Here is a 24,059-nt window from a genome sequence, read left to right on the forward strand (position 1 = left end):
ATTCTGTGGCACTTCTAGCATCACCAGTCATCACATTCTCTAACTTTTTCCCCTTCCCAGTAGTGTACTCCCAACAATATTACCATGTTCCTTACTGTGCTGAAAAAATAAAGGAAGCATAGAAATATTTAGCACAGGGGCTGCACCTACATGCATATATTGTAAGCCCCCTGCTTCACCACCACCACAGTGGTGTTTTGTTTTTGCAATAAAAAAGACACCTCTCCTGTGCGTATGTATTTAGCTACTGCGATCCAAGAAGTCGTCTTGCCTGGCATCCTGGCCTAATATTGTTGGAAGCACCACAGCTTTTTTAAAAATCTAAAGAGCAAAGGTAACTGGAGTGCTGGTCATTCTTGGGGGAGGGGGGAATTTCACAGGCTAAACTGCAAATATTTAAACATACAAGGAAGAAAAAAACATGGATGAATGTTGCCTTCTTGGAAAGCCTGAAACTTAGGATGACCAAATGTCGAGGACAGGATTTCTGTATCTTTAAGAGTTGTAGATAGGTGGGAAAATACAGCAAGTCTGCTACATGATAAGCTGTGTCTGCTGAAAAACAATTAATATACATAATACATACATTGCCATACACATAGGTTATATTAAAATGGTGACATCAGTTTAGGAAGGTATCTGGAAAGTTTTCTTTCAAGGCAAAACAGCAAATCCTCCCTGCGCCTACAGAAAAAGATACAGGAGTTCTATACTTCATGCATCTGTTCATCCTACTGACCCCCACCCCCAGCCTTCTCTCACCATGGCATATCAGTTCCTGGTAGTAGGAGAGAGCCACACAGAGCTCTTAGTAGTAATTATCTCAGAAGACTACAGTTCCCCATCTCTGCTCCAACAGAAGAAGTAGGAGAAGGAGAAATAGACTGACAGGAGAAGGGGACCAGCAACAGAGGGTTTTTAGATAATTTCTAATGGGCCACTTTGGCTGCCACCACTTCCTCAGAGAGGCCTTCTTGCAAATATAGCTGCTGATCAGAGATCTAAGCCACCCACCAGGTAGTAATTTGTTCCATACAAAGTTTTTTGTTTGTTTGTTTTTAAGGAAAGTATGTTTTCAGTGCCTCTTGCAAACTTTAATACTGGAAAGTAAAAGCAAAATTACCGATCCTTGTCTTTTTCTATTTAGTTAGATTGTTGCCTGGAGTGTGATTTAGGAGTGAGCCTGTCAAGTTTATTAGAGAATGTACAATGTGTATGCTGTTATATTTCCTGAGGCTTCTAGCTAAATTTTATTACCTGTGCTAAGCCCAAGTACACAGTCTTCGCAAACACAAGACAAATAACTAGTCCAATCACATTATTGTTTAAAGGCTGGAAGGGAATATCTGAACAGTAGAAAACACAACACAACCTCTCCCAAGAAACACAGGGAGAACCATGTTGCTTCCAAATTATTTAGCAATTAATCTAATATCAGGGGCACAATCCTGAGCATGTTTAGACAGGAAAAATGTCCTACAAAGTCCAACCAGCCAGGCTGGCTGGGGAATGCTGGGATTTGTAGGACTTTTTTCTGTCTAAGAACACAGGATTGTGCCGTTAGGGAGCAATCCTATGGCCACTAGACACTGTCTAGAGGGCCATAGGATATGCTCATTCCCACTCATCCGCACTGCCTCAGTGGCAGCACAGAGAAGCCCCATTCTCCATGCTCGGAAGAGGAGTGCAGAGCGAATGAAAAGGGGCATTCCTGGGGGGACATCCCGGGGGGGTGAGGAGAGCAGAGCTGCGCATACAAAACATCCAATGTGTCGTACGGCAGCTTCCTCTCCCGGTCAGCCCCCGTACCACTAGACAGCCGAAAACGGCTGTCTAGTGAAAAATACCAAGGCAGGAGAGGCGTGGAGGGAACGACCCCCCTCCCCGTGCCTCTCCTACCTTGCTTTGGATAGGCAGTCGCCTCCGAGTTCGGAGGCAGCCACCTATTTAGTTAGGATTGCGTCCTTAAAGGCAATTTACCAAAAAAAAAAAAAACCCTTCTGCACTTATTGGTCTAAAGTTTGGCAGACTTCATCCAGTTAGAAGGAGCTATTCAGATTTCAAAACTCATCAAATTCTGTCAAAAAGGAAAAGGGTTATAGCCATAATGTGGGAGACAAAAGAAGAGAGCTCTGATTCAGACCTTAGTGGGAGGCTGGGGAATTCTGGGAGTTTTAGGACTTTTTTCTATCTATACATATATATAGGATTGTGCCTGAGGTAACAATTTAATAACTAACATACAAATTAACACTGAAGCTACAATCCTATACCCACTTACCTGGAAATAATCTCCATTGAACTTCGCTGTACTTACTTCTGAATAAACATGCATAGGATTGTGCTATAAAATTCTTTTCATACAGAAGTTTCTTTCAACAGAGACCTTTGTCATATTTGTTCCGTTCCCATGGGAGTTCTATCAAGAGCATCTAATAATTCCATAAACTCTAAATAAAAGTGAAGGGTCTTTTTCCATAATGCTTTGGAATGTTAAGTCTGTAAATAAGCCAAAGGATTTTATACGCTCATGGTGTTTTTTATACCCTTTTAATAACAAAATATATTTAAAACGGCTAAAGGCTATGCCAACACTATGGAGCATCTGGACAGATTTCCAAGAGGTATAACAATACGCCTTTTTCTTGAAATACCTTTACAAAGTTTTCTAGTGTTCAAAACCTTTAAAAAAGGACAACCATTATATTCCTGATTAATGTATTTTTAAGTTATATAAATCACATTTTCATAAAGGAAGGGGTGCATTTGAGCTCAAAATAGGCAGTTTTAGAATTTAGCAATGCAGTTTCCTTAGAGAATATCTAAAAACCTCATTACAGGAAACTACAGTTCCTGACTTAGGGGAAGTGGATGGAAAGAAAAGGTAAAAACAACAAAATGTGCGGCTGGCCTGAACATGCTGTAAAACAAAAACAAGTCATGTACATTGTCCTCCATGAAGGTTGTATCAAAATAGCAACACCACTTTAGGAATAGATCTGAAAATTTTCTTTAAAGGCAGAGCTAAGCAAATCATCCCAGTCTTACAATGGGTCACATGGCAACCAGAATACTTAGAACATCTCAACACTGGCCTAAAATCCCGCATTTAAAACGGGGCTTTCTGCTTCTATTTTAAATTCAGGAGCATGATGGACTCCCTTTACCCATGCTTCCTTTCCCCACCCTTTCCCCCTCCTTTCCCCCCTTATCTGAGTCTTCCATATGTTTCATTATACAGCCGCTAGATGGCACGGTGGTCTAACGCCTTATGCAGGTTGTCCTCTTTTCGCGAAGAGAACTCAAGCACAGTAATTTGGTAGCTCATTATCTCTGATCTTTTTAACAATGGAATAAAGGTCATTTAGTGCAGGAGATGCCCTGGAGGTTAACAACGTCATCTAAAGGACCTGCAAACTTCTGTGAGTAACCAATCTCAATAGCAGGATAAAAGCTCTGTGTGAAGAAGCCCTTAGGCTTGGGAATGTGGGCCAGTACAAGACTATGGCTCCCTTTGCACATCATGATAAAACATGGCTTAGTGCAACATGCACAAGCTGCAGCAAGGAACCTCTTCATTGTCTTCCTCTGGAAGCACTTACTTTCACTTTTAGTAAATCACAGCTTCCTGTTTCATTCGAACTGGAGATCATGGTTTATTCCTAACTATGCTCAGTTGTTTTTTTAAAAAGCCAACTTCAAACCATGGCACTAACTAACAATGATCCCCGGCTCAGACAAAATGGGAAGCCAAGGTTTACTGATGGCACAATCCTATACATGCTCGCTGGAAGTTGTAGGACTTTTTTCTGTCTAAGCACGCCTAGGATTTTGTCCTAATTGTAGAAGCAAAAGCTTCCGAAGATCTCCTACTGGCCACATAGGAGAAGAGAGGACATAGCCTGAGGCTTGCCATGGTTGTGCTAAACCATGATTTAGTGTGGCATGTGAACCAGACCTACGATTGACTCCGAACCAAAGTCAGTATCAGCCAACTGAACTCCTGCACTGGCATTCTTCACCTACTAGCAGTACAACAGTGTTGTATAAGAGTGTTTGTACTTAACGGTATGGGTTGCCAGGTGGAAGATCCACAATAATGCTTTTTGGAGCTATTTGTCATACTAGTTCTATTTGATCCCAAGTCCTTAACTAGGAAAAGCAAATAATCACTGAATCTCACCAGAGAAAATAAATGTAGAATTACCAGAAGGGTGGTGTCTAATATTATCTTAGAAGGTTGCAATTCTATGCATACTTACTTGGGAATATGCCCACTGAATTCAGCTGAAGTAATTTCTGAAGAAACAAGCATAGGATTGGTTTTAAGGGTAAGTTAAGAGATGCATGCTGCTTATCACTCAGTGACAGCAGCATCACGTGTTGATTTCACAATGTGTGTAATGGCTATTAGAGACAAAATGGAACAGAAGCAATTCACACATTCAGGTAGGAGTCATTGCATAATCAATGATACAGTGACATTCCTTCATAAGTAAATCTGTCCTAACTAGTCAATTATGGCATAAACTTATAGGAAATTGACTACTTCCACAGATGCATGAAACAGACTGAGAAAGTCTTTTTTTTTTTTTTTACATGGGTTGACATGCACTGGAACATAAACCAAGTTAACAAGGTGAGAATTAAAGATAATGAGAATTGAGACATAATCCTGATAGCTGCACTGCTAGACATGAATACATATAAACAATCCCATTATCTTTAGCTCCTGCTTTGTTAACTTGATTTGTCCCCTGCTCGACCCATGTATTTAGTTCTCATCTTGTTAAAAGATGCGAAACAGCCTTCTGAATCTCCTTCTACATTTTACTTTCTTACTATGGATGCTAGGAATAGGCATGATTAGTGTTATACTGGCCTGTCTCACTGGTCTATACAAAATAGAGTATTCCAAGTCTCAAGAGATGAGAATGCTTAAAGAAAATAATAACTTCAAATTTAAAACTAATAAAAACAATGGAATAAGGGAAGGATCATAATTTGAAAGCAATGTCAATGAATTTATTTATTTACTATTTTTTATTTATTATATTTATATCCCGCCTTTTTTCCTCTTTGAGGAACCCAAGGTGGCATACATAATCCTCCTCCTCTCCATTTTAGCCTCACAACAACAACCCTGTGAGGTAGGTTGGGCTGAGAGTCTGTGACTGGCCCAAAGTCACCCAGTGAGCTTCCATGGCCAAGTGGGGACTAGAACCCGGATCCCCTGGCTCCCAGTCCAACACTCTAGCCACTACACTATGCTGGCTCTCCACACTGAATGTGGAGCCCTGTTCTATTACCAGGGTGCAAGATGCTGCACTAAATAAGCATCTAATGTTATTAACCTCATTATTTCTTATATTTCTCATCTGTCAGTGGAAGAAATTTTATACTGCAGGATAGTTTACATCCTCTTGCATTCTCATGCCCTCTATCAGCAGGAGCACACTGAACCCTCTGTCCTCCATCTTGAAATCAAATCACTGGAAGAATTCAGGAAAGTATTCAGGAAAGTTTATTAGACTATCAGTTACTGGGGCCTCCTATACACAAACAGATAAGTCCCTTAGGGCACAATCCTATAGCTGCTAGTCAGCGGCTAGATGGCCATAGGATAGGTTGGTTTCTGGGAACTGACCCCCACCCCCTCCCACGCTGCCTCGTAGGCAGTGTGGATTGGCCCTGTGCTCCGTGCTTGGAAGAGCAGTGTGGAGCGGCAAAAACAGGGAGTTCCTAGGAGTGGGGCAGGGAGGTTGAAAATGCCAGTATGACACATCCTATGTGTCGTCCAGCTACCACTTCCTGCACCCTGAGGTCCCATGGCTAGACAGCTGAAATCAGCTATCTAGCCACGAAACCTGGGCAGGGGGAGCGAGGAGATCTGCTCCTCACCAGTCCTCCTGCCCTGCACTGGATAGGCAGTTAGTTGCCCCCAGGGACAGAGGTGACCATCAGTCTCAATAGGATTGCTCCCTTAAGGAGTAAGGCACTGAGGAGTGGCAGATAAGTGAGTTGTCTCTCTGAGTGCCATTTCACAGGGGGTCAGGCAAAGCTATTTTACATCAGGCTCTTGCTTGTGTTTTTCTGGGTGCTCCTAGAAACTTCCAGGATGCCAGGATCTTCCTCTCAGACCACGGCTGCTGCTCACCTGTCTCACCACTCTTCTGCTCTTTTCACCCTCTCTCTGACACTCCTCCTCCTCACCTTCTTGCTATGTCCATTTAACTGGCCTGGGCCCATCCTCCAGCTCAGTGGCCAATGGATGAGCCAGTCAGAGAGTGGTAGCCACCTCTAACATCATCAGCAAGCACTGAGACTTCCTACCAGTCTGTCCTGACCTTCACTGCAATCAGGAGAGAGGATGGGGTGGAATTCCCCAGTAGCACAGCAAATGCCAGAGGCACTGCACATGAATAGCACTGTTATCAAAAAAAAGCACTCTCACTGCAAATGTACATCTATTTTTTATTTCTCCCCCAACCTCTACCAAACACTGGTTGTCTAAACATTTTGCTATAAAATCTTATCAGGATACACAATCCTTTAACAAAACCCATGGACTTCTTTATCAGATGGCAATGTATTGCCTGCCGGCTATAATTAGTTCTTTTATTCTTGTAAAGGGACTGTTGCCGCCAAATGGTTATTAAATCCGATTACATTCCTAAAGACTATCAGCTTGGGTTTCACTTAGTCTTGCACCAGATGCCATACACCAGTGCACCCCCAAAAGATCATTCAGGACATGATGCATTGGTGTAAGTCAAAACTATCCAAACTATATCTTCATATACCATATGACTACGTATTACAGTATTTTAACATATACACACTCATACAGTAGTTGAAATGAACAATAAGCAGGTGTACATAAACCTTTTCTGAAAATGAATGCCTCTATTTAATCTTTCTAACTTTAGGACAACTTGGGTTGTATCCAATGTTAGTCTAACTTAAGTCCCCTTCACTTCAATAGGTGGGACTAATTTTGTGGAACTAATTTCAGATACAACCCCTTACAAGGAAACATGATATTGTTGCAACATTTTACCCAAGAATACCTTTATCACCAACCTTTAGCAACAAAGCGAAAGTTTCCGAACAAGTAACTGAAGCTGGACAATGAAAGACAGAAAGACTAACAACAGAGTATTCAAAAATATATTTGAGCTAAATGTTTCAGCTTCCGCCCTCATCAGTAGCTGTACTGTTAAATGATGTGGCAGTTTGGAATGCCTGGAGATGAAAGTTCCTTAGGAGAAAAAGCAGAGGTATGAATGGTATAATGCCTATAAATTGTCCTCCAAATTAAGGCCATTGAGACTAAGAGTTCTCAGTCTATAGATCCAGAAATTTTCTCTTTTGTTGAGCATATCAGTGTCTTTTGTTTGTTCTATTGGAAGCAACTGTAAATCCAAGAGTCTATGTGAAGGTGAGTTGAAATGTGTTGCAAGCAAGCAACAGGATGCTCCAGTTTTGTTTTGTTTTTGTAAGAATCACAGATTTGTGGTAACAGAATCTTGTTGTTAGGTCCGTTGTACAAATTGCATAAAATTCAATAAAATAACCACATTAGTAGAAGTGCATGTTAACAATGCCTATTGCAATAAGTTTTGTTAGTAACTGTGCTCCTGAAAGAAGTGGTTTCTTGAAGGTGACTGCAGGTAATGCACCATGTTGAATTACAGTGGTATGTTCCTGGGTTGTAAGTATCTTGTTTAAGTGCAGCCTTAACTAACAATTTATGCAGATTGGGTGGTTTTCTGAATGCCATGCCTAGTGGAGAAGTAATGGCTTCTGTTAAACAAGCACAATAGGATATAATAGAGTAACTATCTATAATTATCTTGTGGTAATTAGGAGCAGCAGGATGGTAGTCCACAACAAATGGAATGCTATTTTCTTCCAAAGAGTTAGCCTTTGCATCACAAAGAAGTGTATCCCTAGATATTACTTGTGATCGATTGATATTGTAGTCAACGATGTGACTAGGGTATCCACATTGTTGGGTATGTTCTTTAAGTTCGTTACATATTCTTCAGAAGTTTTCTTTATTACAAATACATTTTATCCTAAAAGCCAAACCATATAAAATGTTCTTCTTTAGATGGTTCAGATGACATGACTGGAAATTAAGGTACAGGTGGGGATCTGTAGGCTTACAATATAAGTCTGTGACAATTTGATGGTTTTCAGTGGTTAAGAGAACATTCAGGAAAGGTAGTTTTGGGGTTTCAGTTGTACTGTTATGGGTAAATTTTATCATTGGGTGGATAGTGTTGATAAACTTGGTAAAAATCTCCAAGCTATCCCTTCCATAATCCCAGATAACAAAAATGTCACCTATGTAACACCACCATACGCTAGGCTTGTAGGAAGCAGCTCTGCAGATAGTTTCTTCAAGTTGTCCCATAAACAGAGCGCCATATGATGCGGCCATTGACATTCCCATGGCTGTACCTTGGAGTTGTAAATAGTGATTGCACTATATATACTGCCACTTCAAAACTTTTGCTAGCATTGCAGTCAGTATGACTCTAGACAACACGCAGTATCCAACGGTGCCATTCTGCAAACTCAAATAGCACTGGTGGAGCGCCACCAAATCTTTCCCTTGCACAAACTGTTGTGCATTAGGCTTGCTCAAATGGCTGTGCAACCGTAATGCATGAGCAGTTGTGCACGCATAATGAGCAAGCAGTTGCACAACCACATTTGCTTAAATGTAACTTTAGTTGGATTCTCCTTTTGCACATAGTTTGGAACTTAGATTCTGCTTGAGCAACATCATTAGCATTAGCAGAATGACACAGCAGAATTCTGCACAACTAGAATGGAGATGGCTGTAGCTTTTGGCTTCACTCCTCATTTGTTGTTTGATTTTCCCACAAATTGTTTCAGTTGCACCCACTTATGGACACACTTGCCCTTACTTAACACTTTACAGAGATTTGTATATTTGCGCAATTGTAAATCAAGTTCAACAGCCCTGAAGGATACTGTCTCCTTACTGGACAACTAATGTCCATTTGGGCCAAAACAGAATGAACTAGAAACGAAGAAGTAAGAGTGGGAAAGTATCTTAAAGTGGAGTTCCAACATGCTGACTTGACTTCCATTATGCTGGAGTACCATACACTGTCTGTATGGTAGTCTTCCCCAACCTGGTGCCCACCAGATGTGGTAGACTACAAGGCAATAGAATAAGGAGAATCAAGTGTGCAGATGTAAGATGTGGGAAACTATCAAGGTATTAGGACTTCTGAGAATGGCTTGGGTATTATAGGGTATAACCAATTGAACTTCAATCAATAGTGTGAGGTTTTTGTGCATTAGGCCATTGCCATTGCATGTTGTATCAACAGAAGCATTCTCCCCAATATTTGGGAAGTAACTGTACCATATGGCACTGGTTAAACCTACATCTGGACATACATTGAATTCAAGTAAAAAAGAATGTTGACCACTTGTAAAGATGGTAAAAGGTCTCTAGAACATAAAATATAATGGGGCAAAAGAAATTGTGCATGCTTATTTTAAGAATAGACATATATTAGTTCAGATATAATGCCAAAACAATAATTTGGCAGTACACGAATGAGCCTTTAAGGATGCCAGGGTTGCACACTTCCTCCCTGCCCCATTGCACACCTTCCCTCCTTCCCTGGTATGGGGCAAACCAGAATTTGCTGGTTAAAATAAGAAGAGCCATGCTGGAACGAACCAAAGGCCTATCTAGGTCAGCATTCTTTTCTCAGAGTAGCAAACCAGATCCCTATCAAAAATCTACAAGCAGGACTTGAGTGCAACAAATCCCCTTGTTCATGTTACCCAGGAACTAGTAGCCATTGATAGCCTTATCCTTAAAGCCATCCAGATTGGTGAATATCACTACATCCTGTGGAAGCATAGTTTATGTGATGTGTGAAGAAGTACTTCCTTTTATCTGTCTCAATTTTCCCACAACTTAGCTTCATTGGATGACCCCAGGTTCTAATATTATGCCTTTTTGCATAATTTTATACACATCTATCTATCTATCTATCTATCTATCTATCTATTATTTCTATACCGCCCAATAGCCGAAGCTCTCTGGGTGGTTCACAAAAATTAAAACCAAACAGCACACAATAAAACAATTAAAAATATATAGAACATTAAAACCACAATATAACAATATAACCAGAATAAAACCTAGCAGCAATGCAGAGATTTAAAATACAGATTTAAAACAGCAAAGCTAAAAGTCTAGAAAGCTAAAATGCTAAAATGCCTAGGAAAATAAAAAGGTCTTCACCTGGCGCTGGAAGGAATACAGTGTAGGTGCCAAGCGAACCTCACTAGGGAGCTTATTCCACAGCCGGGGTGCCACAGCAGAAAAGGCCCTCCTCCTAGTAGCCACCCGTCTGACTTCCTTTGGCAGAGGCTCACGGAGAAGGGCCGCTGAGGATGATCTTAAGGTCCGGGAGACATCTATCATGTCACCACCTACCTTTTTTCTAAGCTAAACAGCCTCCAACACTGTAACCTTTCCTCACAAAGGAGTTGTTTCAGACCCCTGATCATTTTGATTGCCTTTTTCTGTAGCTTTTTCTATAAAGGGTATTTAAGATTAAATATTTTGGAGAATTTCATGACCATTTAACCACTTCAGCAATGGAACACTCTACCATGAAAGATTGTGTGTTCTTTTGCCACAGGTTTTTAAAAGAAGGGTTGAACAAGATGATTCCTTCCAACTCTAGGATTTTGATATTTGCCAAGGTTAATATCCTTTCAAGTATTCAAGAGCTTCCAGCTACTGATCTCCTGGAAAATCTGATAGATGTATTGTTTTTTCTGGCACCAGGTCCTAGCACAGGGTCATGTAGTAAAACCAGAAAAATAATAAATCAGTAAAATATCAGTAAGAGCATTAGCCATTGCCATGTGCTAAGCCAGTTTTCCATTTCATTTTTCTTTGGTTTAGATAATGAATAGCCAGGTTCCACAGTTTCTCTTCTACAACATCCTAGGAAAAATTCTACTTTTAATGTCAACTTCCCTAACGTTTTCCAGTCTGTCTGTCCCACTCAACTCTGACATTGCAACTTGTAAGACTGCCCTTTAAAATGTCTTTTAAAATTATTACAGCTGCTCTTCAGATTCAGTTTATTAGTCTGCTCTATCCCATCTATCCCATTTTGAGTCCCTTACTTTCTAGAGTATAGCATTAAGATGCTATTACCAGTTCTCCCCAAACCATAGACAGACTATTTTTTTAACATTCTACTGAATATTCTACTTAATATTTCAGTATTAAATTGTGAGAATAGGAATTGTAATGGCTTGATTTTCCCTTGCTGTCTTATGAAATCAGAATACAAGCAAGAAAACACATATTTTTGAAAATGTGATCTGTCATCTGAACACATCTTCTTTCATTATTTACTGGAAGTATGCCAAGGTGCCTAGACATTTTAGTTTTACATACTAAGAGCACAAGTCAATGGGTAAACATCCAAATGATATAAGCCTCCAAGATCGGCCTCCATCCATCCTATGTCCTGCCAGGTTCTTGCTGGCAGCATGGGAGATGCAACGGAGGCCTTTTCATCCTTTCCATCCTCCAATACAGCATTTTCTGTTAGACGACTATCTGAACTTATCTAACTCACTCGCTCTGCCAGAGATAAGACACAGGCACTGAGACCATTGAATCCATGGCTTCTCCCCTTCCTGCCCCTTGTCCACCCCCAACCCTTCCATCTTCTTCTTCCAAGGTTGGATTCCCAACCTCAGGAGAGGGAGCTGCCATGGAGCTTTCCGCCGAAACTAGGAGCAAGATCTGCAGTTGGGTCTCCTCCTCCAAAGTCAGAGCTCTGTCTCTAGCCTCAGTGGGGGAAATCCGCTGCATCCATAGTATTGTGCTCTTAAGACACGGTACTTTTATGTACCAACTTTAAAAGCATTTTATCCTAGCAAAAACTCCCTGTGAAAGTAATACAAATTTACCTAGTTTGCCATTGTGTTGCTAATGAGAATGTACTTTATATCAAGTAAGTTATTTCTTTCAATAGAATTGTTCACACATTGCATCAAGAGTGCAATACTGCATGGTTAGGAGGCAATTTCTCTGCCTTAGGATTCCTTGAAGTGCCAAGGCCAGGGAGCTTTGCCAATACATTTCAAGCTTCACTTAAATCATCATGCCTTCAGGCAGCCTTGGGTTATGCTCTTCTCATTTTACCTTCACATTTAGTCGTTGTCTTGCCCAGAAAAGAAACTAGATGATAGGAATGTTAAAACCCTGATAGTCTACTAATGGAGCAAGCTTACTAGCAGGGCTTCTGTAAACTTCCTACAATAATTTCATAAATCAGACTATCAGTAACAGATGTAAAAAGGCAAAAATGTATCATCCTTATTCTACACAAAGAACAAACATTGCAAAAACAACTCAGGTCAATTTTTACTTCAGCTGGCTATTGTAATTTTTGCCCCCCACGTCTGGTTGTCAGATTTTATGGAAATTAAAACTTCTACATGTTATGGATGGGGTGGCTTATATTTTTATAAAATATAAAAAATAATTAAATTTGTATTTTAGAAAATAAAAGAATAGGAAGTGGAAGAAAAAAATATACCACTCCTCCATCTATATCTTGCATGGAGTTTACCATTGGATATTTGCTCAAGATGTGGTAGCAATTAAATTTCTAACTGTCAAATTACCTTTTAGTGACCAAAATAGGTCCCAACTTCAAGAATACAAAATACATTACACTACCTAACCTTTCTTCTCACATTGAAATTGAAAGATAATTTTAGAAAGTGTTCAGTTAGCTAACAATCTCATTTACACCCAATAAATTCAGAGTTTAAATAGATGCTCACTGTACTTTAACAGTGAGTATTTAACATCCTCATTTATATGGCATCATGATGTTACAATGCCTAAGATACTGAGCCTTTCTACATGAGATATTTCTTGTACACTCGTGATTCCTCACTCACTATAGTTTCTGGGTGCTTTACATGACATCATCATTCCCCAGGGCCTGTCCCATGGTTTGCAACTATTATAGTGTGTATTTTTTCCTAACGAGGAAAGTCTGATATTTCCATGAATGGCGGCGGCATGAAACCGTGGTGTATTTGTGCAATTCTACTATACCACAGCACCACCTAGTGGTTGCATAATTGAACATATAGAAAGGTAGAGAAAGAAACCCCCCAGAAAAAAACATGTATAAAGGAGCTGTCCTTAATCCCAGAAAGAATCCAGATGCAGAAGCCTCAGTAAAGTGGCAAGTTAGGAAATGTGTTTCTTAGTTATCATCTAAGTTATCTTAGATGATAACCTGCATAGTTATCATCACCCAGTATGTCTTGAAATTCAAAGTTTAAGTCCAGCACTTGTTTAAGGGCACAATCCTTTAAGAATGTTTGACTGCTAAATATGGTGAAGGGCAGCAGCAGCTCATCCAGTATAACTAGCACATTGAGCTGCCATCTTAGGGGCAAAAAAGCCAATACAAACCCAATTTGCATTGATTGCTATGCAGGGGGAGGTTGCACATAAGATGGAAGCTGGACTAAAGAAATTCTGATACAAAATAATGAAAAGGCTTCATAGGGTTTTCTCCCTTCCTATCCCTAAAGAGGATTGTGGAGCACACCACCCAGATTACTGGATTGCTGTGTCACATGCCAGTGAAAGAAGAATGAGTGGTAGAGGTGGGCTGGCTGCTAATTGGACAGCAGCTGTCCAAACCAGTTCCTTATCGAAAACGTCATATTTTTATTAGAGCTGCGCGCAAATGATTTCTCAACATTTTCCACTCTGTGGGCAGAGAAATTGGGGAAACAATTTCACAATTTTTTTCCACAGAGAAGAGAAATTATCAACAGTTTCTCACAGGTAGGGTTCACCACTGACAGGAGTTGTAGCACAGCTTGTTTTTATTTCCTAAGGGCTTTTGTTTTTTGTGCTGTTACTGCAAGTTGCAACAATATCAACTGTGTTGGCAGATTGGCCCCCATTTTGCACCCACCACAATGCAGGTGTGTATGTGTGTGGGGCATTGTTGCGTCTAGCTCCAGGGATGAAATGCAGCTAGTGCTGTGCCTAAATAAATCTGTCCTCCAATTTCCTGGAAGTTTTCTTCTGCAGTGCAAGAATCTTCCATTGTTCTGCCTCATTCTCAGGGTGTTTTGTAATGTATTGTTGTGATGTTTTTGAGCTTACCTAATCAGTAGGGAGCTGAGTATGGGTTACATAGCTGAGGGAGCTGTGTATGTGTTTTCTTTCTATTACACATCTCTCCATTGCTCTGGAATCTCTCAGGCTGCATATGCTTCCAGACCTGAAAAAGTCCTACGGGAGGAATTACCTCATGATGTCTTCCCCTGGGCTTTTATTGAAGTGCTGGAAGCCAAGGAGGCTACAGGATGCCAGAGAACTGATTGTACAAGGAAAGACAGGCCACTTGTGCATACTCCTCAGTCATCTCATAAGTAAGGTAAGCCCAAGAAACCCAAACCCAACCCATGAGAATGCCTCTGAAATTTTCTTCACCACTGAATTCCTTTTCAAAAGCAATTTCTTTTCTATCAGATTGAATGAGAATGGTCAAATGGGATAAAATTTTAGCTCAGAACTCATTTTTATTCAGTGTTTGGAAGACCGGTGCTCCCATTATCTCATCTCCTATCTCCTTCCTTTCCTTTCCCCACTGTGATTTAGAGGCCATAAACTAGGGCTAGGTGAGGATGGTACCAACAAGTGATCCAACTATGACATGGGGATAGATGTTAATTCCCTCCCTTTCAGATCACCATCCTCCTCTCCAGTCGATAAAATAAAATCAAGCGTGTATCTCCCTACATGTGTTGGGCTGTCCCAACATGTTGCCATGGCAAGCATGAAGTCCTGACCCACCCTGGATCCAGTGGCCTACAGGACCACCAATGGCCCCCATGACGTTTTCCCCTCCCTGCTCCCTTCAAAAAATTGTTTGAAGAAAAAGCTTGAAAAATATTTGGGCAGTCTTCTTTCTCTCCCTTTCCAGCCTCTAGCCTTGCTCTTTCTCTCCCCTCTACCCCTTTGCCTTGCTATTTCTCCCTCCCTCCCAACCTCTAGCCTTGCTAGTCCCCCCTTCTCTTTAGCTCAGTTTCTCCCTCTCCTAGCTTCTAGCCTTGCTTTTTCTCTACCTCTTTGCCTTGCTGTTTCTCCCCCCCCCGCCGCCGCCTCTAGCCTTGTTCTTTCTTTCCCCTCTATGCCATTGCCTTGCTATTTCCCCCTCCCTCCCAGCCTCTAGCCTCACTATTTGTCTCTCCACCACCACCACCTCTTTAGCTCACTTTTGACTAGCCAGGTCCCCACGACAGCCATTATATGACTAGCCACAACCTTCAAGGGAACCATTTTGTGGTTCTGCCCACAGCAGTTTCCCAAATGTGCCCACAGGTCCAAAAAGGTTGGGGACCCCTGGCCTAGAGAGAGAGACTGAATTGCTGTAGATCATAGCAATCCCCCTCCCCGACCCTCAGGTCTAGTGCCTCACTGAATGCCCAGGAAGGCACAGCTGGGACTAACTCCTCCCAATTCACCCATCTAGGTCTCACTAATACACACCAGGCTGGCCCTCTCATCCACAATTAAATCATGGATGAGAGAGATTTTGTTTTGGATTGTTTTGGAGATGTGTAATGTTTATTGTCTGACAACAGGCATAACTCCCTCTTCCTGAAGGTTCAATCAAGCACAGATTGTCCTCTCTTTTTTGAGATAAATAAAAATGTACAATTTTTGGTCTGCCACCAGAGATTAGAATAAGAAAGTTATTTTTGCTCTTTTCTACAGCATAATTGTATTTACTTACTTATTTAATTTACATCCACCTTTCTACCAAAAAAGGCACTCAAGGCAGCTAACAATAATAAAATACAGATTAAACGCAAAATCTTAATTAAAAACATAAAATCAGATCCATTAAACATAATTAAAAACACAATTAAAGAAACAGATAGTACATAAACCAATTAATAACCCCTTCAGCAACAGACTAGCTTACATGCCAAAGGCCTGCCTGACTCAAAACATCTTCCTTTGCCATCAGAAGGACAACAGAGAAGGAGCCAACCTTGCCTCCATCGGCAAGGAGTTGCAGAGTCTGGGAGCAGCCACTGAGAAGGCACTCTCTCGCATTCCCACCAAACATGCCTCCATATTTATTATAAATATTTTGTTTTTCATGTATTCATATAAAAGGAAAACAAAAATATCAAACAACCAACACAGGCCACTATGACAATCTTCAACGAAGATACAGACAAAATATGATATACCTAAACAGAAACAGAAGCTCTGAATGTACAATGAGCCAAATTTGTGCTGCTTCTATTTCTGATGCTCTGTTTTGATTGTCCTGCTGTTGTTGCTATTTGGTTACGTCACTTGCCTATTAGATTTTGGATTTATTTTGCCAGATTTTATTTAATTGTGAATTTAAAATAACGTTTTCATTGTAAACCACCTTGGCAGCCATTACAATGAAAGGACAGTTATAAACATAAGAATTAAATTAAATTAAATTAATGGGTGTGCCAAAGGTCAAGGATTTGTGCTAGACATCAGCCTCCACTCTCCACACCTCACCCTGAATGTATGATTATTACTATCCCTGCCAAGAAGCACGGTAAAAGAAACATTGCTTTGTTGAAACTTTAGTCAAAAGACAACAGTCATTTTGAAAGATCATTTCACACAGTCAGGTTGTCTGATGCCAATATCAGTTTGGGTACTGACTTCAATCTCATCCCCTACCCAATCCAGAAAATATTTATGTTTTACTCTTAAACTACTCTACCATTGTTTGGATATATGTACAAATTTTATTTATTTATTTATTTATTTATTTATTAAATTTATTAATCGTCCATCTGGCTGGTCACCCCATAATTCAAATGTGAATTATTCTGTTAATTTGTGATCCACAAGTTCAAGCTTTTGCCTGCTGTCTAATATAGTAAATTATTATGTTTTACTGAGCTTTATACTGACATTCCTACAAATATCAGGATCCTTACAACAATAATGCACTGCTTTGCCACTGTCCCCCACCAACCACCGCCAATTTTATTTGCCTACTCTTAACAAGTTTTGTATCCATAAAATGCTCTTCATGCAGCCTTCAACAGATGTACCAACAGTATACAGCAACATTTGGAATTTTAGAAAATGGAGAGCAGAAGAGAAAGACCTGCATGTACTTATCAGGACAAATCCTATCCTTTTCAGCAGGAAAAAAGGAGCCAAAAACCAGCAGCTCCCCTAATTGCCTGCAGTCCCAAATACCATAAAAACTGTTTCTGCTACTGCATTCTGGCAGAACAGTTTGTTTTTGAATACTCGTATAATAGTTTGCACATTGTCAAAAAGAAGTCAGCCAGGTGTTTCAAACTGTTTCATTGTTTCCAGTGTGTCCCAGTGATTTTAAATATTGTACCCAGTTTTCTACATTAGTACCTAATTCACTCTCCTTAGCTGTGCAATTTAGAACTCCACAGGTAAATTCAATTTGATGGTGATGATGATGAGCATCCATAATGCTCCAGTGCTGGTATATGACACACACAAAACAGAGGAAAAGCAAGACTTCTATTTTAACTATTTGAGTGTTCACTGAAAACCTTTTTGCAACAGTGCCGTGCACCCTTTTGACTGAGAGTAGCCACTGATCTGGGCAAACAGCTGTCCAGTAAATCATTGCATCCACTGGCTTCCCCTCAGCGGACATAGTATCCAACTATGTCATTCTGCAATTCAAATAGCGTTAGCAGAGCTCTGCCAAATCTTTCTGTTGCACAAGCGGTTGCACAAGTGTAATGTGCAACCGCACTTGTGCAAAAATAGCTTTAGTGGGATTCTCTTTTCGCAGAACATTTGGAACCTAATTTCCGCACTTTGAATTGGGCCTGGAAACACACATACAGCCAGAGAAGCTGATGCAGAATTGGTGTAATATGATCCAACCATCTAGCCCCAACAAAGATGCAAGCAACTGCATTCCAGACCAGGTGAAGTTTCAGAGGTATCTTCAAAGGCAACCCCACACAGAGCACAATACAATAGTATTGGATGTAACTAGGGTGTGGATAGGGGCTAGGTCTGCTTTCTCTAGATAGAGTCACAGCTGACGTACCAAGTGAAGTTTGTAAAAGGCACTCCTGGTTACTGCTACTACCTGTGCTTCCACAGTCAGCAGTGAGTCCAGAAGGACCCCCAAGCATCTTCAGGGGGAGTGCAATCCCATCCAACCCTAGTTGAATCCCTCTATCCAATTCAGCAGATTTCCCCATGCAAAGTACTTCAGTCTTGTCTGGATTAAGCTTCAGTTTCTTCACTTTTATCAATCCCAAAACCACTTCCAAACACTTATTCAGCACTTATTCCATCGCCTCCCTAAGATTAGCAGGTGGAAAATGAAGGTAGAGCTGCATGATATCCACATACTGGTGACACTGCACCACAAAACTCTATCTAATTTCCCCCAGTGGTTTCTTGTAGATGTTTAGCATGGAGGCCAAGATGAGGCCTTGTGATACCCTACAGACCAAAGGCCATGGGGCAGAGCAGAAGTCCCCAAGTACCACCTTCTGAAACTATCTGGTCAGATAGGATTGAAGGCATGATAACACCAGGCCCCATTAACTTAACCCAGTCAGACGATCCAGAAGGAAAGACTGGCAGACTTAAAAGTAAAAATGGGCAAGGATCTAGAATACAATAGTAGGCCTCAGTCCTCCCACAAGCTTGACCATATCCTAAGGTTGCACAAGTTGAAAAGTATCCATAACAATAGGACCAGACAGTGTCCTAGTTGCATCCACCTCCGACTCCATTAAAAAATGTGGTGTCCACTTGTGTTCTGTCATATTCACTACAGGTTCTCCTCCACTTGCACTCTAATTGTAGACCCAGTCATTTCATAGCCTTCAGCCCCTCAGAATACCAAGGACCCAACCCAGCTCTACATTTTGGTTAAGGACATTTACAAGTGATCAAGCTCTTAGCAGGACCACCAACTAAACCTACAGGAAACTTTCCCAGAGATGTCAGAAAACCATCTGGATGGTCAATCTCCAGGGACAGACTACACAAATGAGTTCCCTATCCTTGCAGAGGTTACAGGCAGCTTTCTCAGGTAATGATCTGCCCATGACAAGGGATCATCACTGGCTCCTCCACCCACAGATCATTTCCCCATATTCCACTACAGAACACCAGAACATTCTATTCCATTACAGAACACCATATCCAGCATGTGCCCTGTCACATATGTTGGGCCCACAGCTGTCATGGAAATCCTGAGCTGCTCCAGACAAGGTGGCCTTGGTGTGAATGTTGAAGCCTGCAAGCTTCAACACTGAGCCATGGGGACCTCAGTGCCATCTCAGAGACCACCTCCATCAGCTTGGAGGAGTTAAGTAGTGCACAGTACTGAAGGAGAATCTTCTTCCTCAGGTTCTTTTTTTAACCTCCTTCGGGACTGTTACAATGACCTGTACCAGTACATTACAAAATATGTATGTAAATGCAGCCTAATATTTAAGCTCTAGCCTGGTAGCCATAGGTGACACGTAATTACATGCAGGTGGCAGTAGGCTGGTGGAGGAGGAATGGAGCGCTCCACCCCTTCTCTAGCCCAGCACAGAAACCAAGTGGTCTGCCAGAGAAGGAAAGACACCACCACCCCATCTGTGTCCAGCATAGAAAATCAGCATGCTACTGCAGGAGGGACAGAGCTCTCTGTCTGTCCTCTGACAGCCTTCAGCAGGCTAGTAAACATATTTGCAGCCTAGTAATTTTTGTGGGCTTATTTTCAAGGCTGATCTGAGTGCAGATGCATATACATTCACAGGCCAGCATTCCATAGGCTAACTTCCCACTTTCTGTATATAATCCCAGAGTAATTCACTATAGAAGGCATTTGATGTACACACTACACATCCAGTTATGGGGAAATCTTGTGTAAGTCCCACAGCTCACAGCATAGGCCATCAACAGTACTTGTGATGATATATTTATTGGAAGTTGATCTGTAGACAAGGAATACATATTTATTAATTGGTCCTTCTCCTAGCCCTAATCTGTAGACTAGGACTGAAAAATTGCAGTATGATCAGGACAGCTTCAGTTCTGATATATACTTGTACTAAGGCCCTATTACACAAGGGTGGGAATGAAGAATAATTAGAAATACATAGGGTGTATTGCTATGAACACCTAATGGGACAGCTACCCAATTAGCCTGCACTTTGTTGTTCTGGTTTATTCGTTCAGTCACTTCTGACTCTTCGTGACTTCATGGACCAGCCCACGCCAGAGCTTCCTGTCAGCCATCACCACCCCCAGCTCCCCCAAGGTCGAGTCCATCTCCTCCAGAATATCATCCATCCATCTTGCCCTTGGTTGGCCCCTCTTCCTTTTGCCTTCCACCTAGCATCAGCATCTTCTACAGGGTATCCTGTCTTCTCATTATGTGGCCAAAGTACTTCAGTTTTGCCTTTAATATCATTCCCTCAAGTGAGCAGTCTGGCTTTATTTGCTGGAGTATGGACTGGTTTGATCTTCTTGCAGTCCAAGGCATTCTCAGAATTTTCCTCCAACGCCACAGTTCAAAAGCATCTATCTTCCTTCGCTCAGCCTTTCCTTATGGTCCAGCTCTCGCAGCCATAGGTTACTACGGGGAACACCACTGCTTTAACTATGCGGACCTTTGTTGTCAGTGTTGTCTCTGCTCTTAACTATTTTATCAAGATTTGTCATTGCTCTTCTCCCAAGAAGTAAACGTCTTCTGATTTCCTGGCTGCAGTCAGCGTCTGCAGTAATCTTTGTGCTTAGAAATACAAAGTCTGTCACTGCCTCCACGCTATTTGCCAGTTATCAATCAAGCTGGTTGCCAAAATCTTGGGGGGGGTTGAGGTTTAGCTGCAACTCAGCTTTTGCACTTTCTTCTTTCACCTTCATCATAAGGTTCCTCAGCTCCTCCTCACTTTCAAAATTAATTATTACAACATTGTTTAAGGAACACAAACTGCCAGAGAAAAGTTTATAATAATAAGCAAGAAATATTCTGAAATGGCAAAACAGGAGAGATGTTGTGTGCCTGGCCCAGAAAACCGAATATTTATTTACTTGCTCTTAAACAACAAACTCTCCTCCAAAGCAAGGGTAGAGGCACAGTGACTAACTCCACTGCGAAGTCACCCTCCCAATACTAGACTCACTAGAAAAGGAAGGAGGTCTTCTCCTGCTTTCACATATCTAATACTGTATCTGTTAGCTGGGTAGACAAAGAATTTTGTGTAGGAGTGGGTGGGGAGAGTCAGGCTACAATTACATTATACACAAATATTGGGCTAAATCCAATGTTACAGAAGCGGACTTCTGCTTGCATAGTGGGAGTTTCTTCTTCCCCCTTGCAGCCCCCTAAATCTGCTCCAGAGAATCTTCCAGTCCTCCAAGACAGAGTTGGAGGGCGCACAGGAAGCTACGGGGGGAGGGGAATTTGATCCACCAGCAGTGCCTGTTCCACTGACAGAAGGACACCACATGATACAACCCATAGTGCTTTGAAGGATGTGAACTGAATACATGAAAAAAGTAGCATGTTTGTAGTGAAAATACTAAAAACTGGATTAAGCAGGAAGACAGTTCAATACCCAAACATTATATCATCATAAAGCCAATAAATACATGCACTACTAGATGTTTAGTGACTGGTCTTTCCTACATGCCATGAAGTTTTGGAAACAGCAGCTTTGGCAAAATTACTCCAGATTTCTTAGCTACAGGCATCATAGGTAACAACATCCATTATTTTGATCTAATTAAGATGAAGATAAAATTGTTAGAGAATGGAACTAGCTGGACCACAGACATGAGGCATAACTGTCTACTGAGCTTCAGATTTCATGTACATATAGAAAAGTTTGCTTTCCTGGCTCACTATAACTATATTTCCTGAGGGGGGAAATTCCTTGTTTTACATTGTTTGAGTATGTTTAGTAGCACACTGCATTTCCTGTGGCCCTGTCATGGGATAGAGAAGCTATATATTGTAAAAGAGCTTAAGGGTCAGTGACCCTTCATCTTTATTTCCCATCTTGGATAGAGAAAGCAATTTGTCACTTCAGCTGACAATACTCAGCAAAATGAAAGCAGCTAGAGTGCAGTCACTTCAGTAAGGGATATCCTTACTGGGAGGAGAAATGTGGTTGCAGTATAACAATTCTGTTAGACCAGTCAGATCCTGATCAGATAAGGAGAGAATTGAGGTGCCTCAAAATAGGAATCCATGTTGTTAGATTCAGTCCAACTACCAGACTAGAGACCAGAGCTAGGAGTAGACAGAAAGTGAAGCAGGTAACTGAGACAGCAATTATAGAGAGCAGAGGAAACCAGACTAACAGGAATATAGAAACAGAGCAAAACTGAGAGCGGTGAATGTGACCAAGACAATGGGGACAGAAAGTAAGTTCAGTGAGCAGCAGAGCAACAGGAACAGAGATGGCAGAAAGTAACAGGAGATCAAATTCTTAAATAAGGAAAGAGTCAAGATGTGGAGATGGTGAAGAAGAAACAACTAATGGCAAATATCTTAAACACAAGCACAGTAAAACTGAGGAAATAGCCATAGCTGAGCACTTTCAAGACCATGCTAGGATTGAGTCAGCAAATCTGGGCAAATCATGTACCAGCTAGTTGTTAAAAACTAGAAGGAAACCAGGAAGAGAGCTGGAGTTATGGATCAGGAAGTCCCCAGTTTGAATCTCACCTTTGCCATGAACTCACTGTGTGGCCTTAGGCAAGCCACTGTCTCCCAGCCTCAGTCCCCATCCCCATCTGCAAAATGGGGGTGGGATGGGGTAATACCACCGACTTTCCTTACAGGGTTGTTGTAAGGATTACAACTAGATAATGAATGTGAAGCCCTTCCAACACTTTCTATACAAATGTTAAGTATTATTGTTATTAGTGCCTGACTGGGAAAAGAAGGCTAACGTGGAAACAGGAGACAGGACCTAAGTAAGCCCCTGTAGCAATTTGGTGCACACTCACACCTTTCTACTCTTGAGGGAGAACAGGCTGGGAAGCGCCTGGCATTAATTCATTTCCAAGCATGTTGCCACCACTTCTGCTTTCTTCCTGGCTTTGAGGCCAGAGGGACTTTAAAGTTGCAGAACTGTATCTGTGAGGGGAAGACACTTTTTAGTAAACCTTCAACTCTGCCCCAAGCAGAGACTTACTGAATGCCTCCTTAAACCTTGTCATGTGGACAGGAGGTTATGTGTGTAAACAAGACAGATGCTGAATCTAGAAATCACTAGTTTTTCCCCAAGTATCTATCTATCCAAATATGGCTCAAAATAAAGTAGAGAATGGGTGGTTGCACTGAGAAACAGAATGTTGTCTAACTAGTCATTTACGCTTCCGACAGCCTTCTCCAACCTGGTGCCGTCCCATCATTCCCAGTCAGTCAGGACATCATCTAAGCTGTGACATGCCAACAACAGCAATTTCTGAAGCAATATTGAACCCAGATAGACAGACATTGACATGGGATATCATGCTCACAGACTCACAGATGTGAACTTAGGGTATCATCCACAAATAGAGAGCTTCTCTACACCCAAGTTTTATGCTGCAGCTTTACCATGGCTTCTGCTTCTGAATTCTTTGTGGGATTAAGTTCGGTTCCTTTATACAGGCTGTTTTTCAAGGGGGTTCTTTCTCTGCAAGTTCTGTATTTTTCATTATGCAGCCACTAGATAGTGTCGTGGTGTAGTGCAATTATGGAAGTTCATGCAGCTGTTAAAGCACTTCATTGTGCTTCTAGAGAAAATGCCGTAATTTCCCCCATCTCAAAAAAGGTGGAATAAACCTCATAAAGTATTAGAGAGGCCCTGGAGGTTGATGATGTCGTGTAAAGGACCCGCAAACTTTCATGAGTGACCAATTACGAGCATACGATAAAAGCTTCATGTAGTGAAGCCCAGAG

General features: G+C 41.3%; 1 protein-coding gene across 1 annotated transcript in view; it reads right to left on the reverse strand.

Annotated features, from left to right (window-relative positions):
• ADGRA1 (adhesion G protein-coupled receptor A1) overlaps positions 1–24,059 on the reverse strand; it is a 554,873-nt gene that overhangs the window by 523,811 nt on the left and 7,003 nt on the right. The window lies entirely within an intron of this gene.

The sequence above is a fragment of the Heloderma suspectum genome, chromosome 3 (genome assembly GCF_057233095.1).
Source record: "Heloderma suspectum isolate Gila_16-S chromosome 3, 16-S_ref, whole genome shotgun sequence".
Classification (NCBI taxonomy): domain Eukaryota; kingdom Metazoa; phylum Chordata; class Lepidosauria; order Squamata; family Helodermatidae; genus Heloderma; species Heloderma suspectum.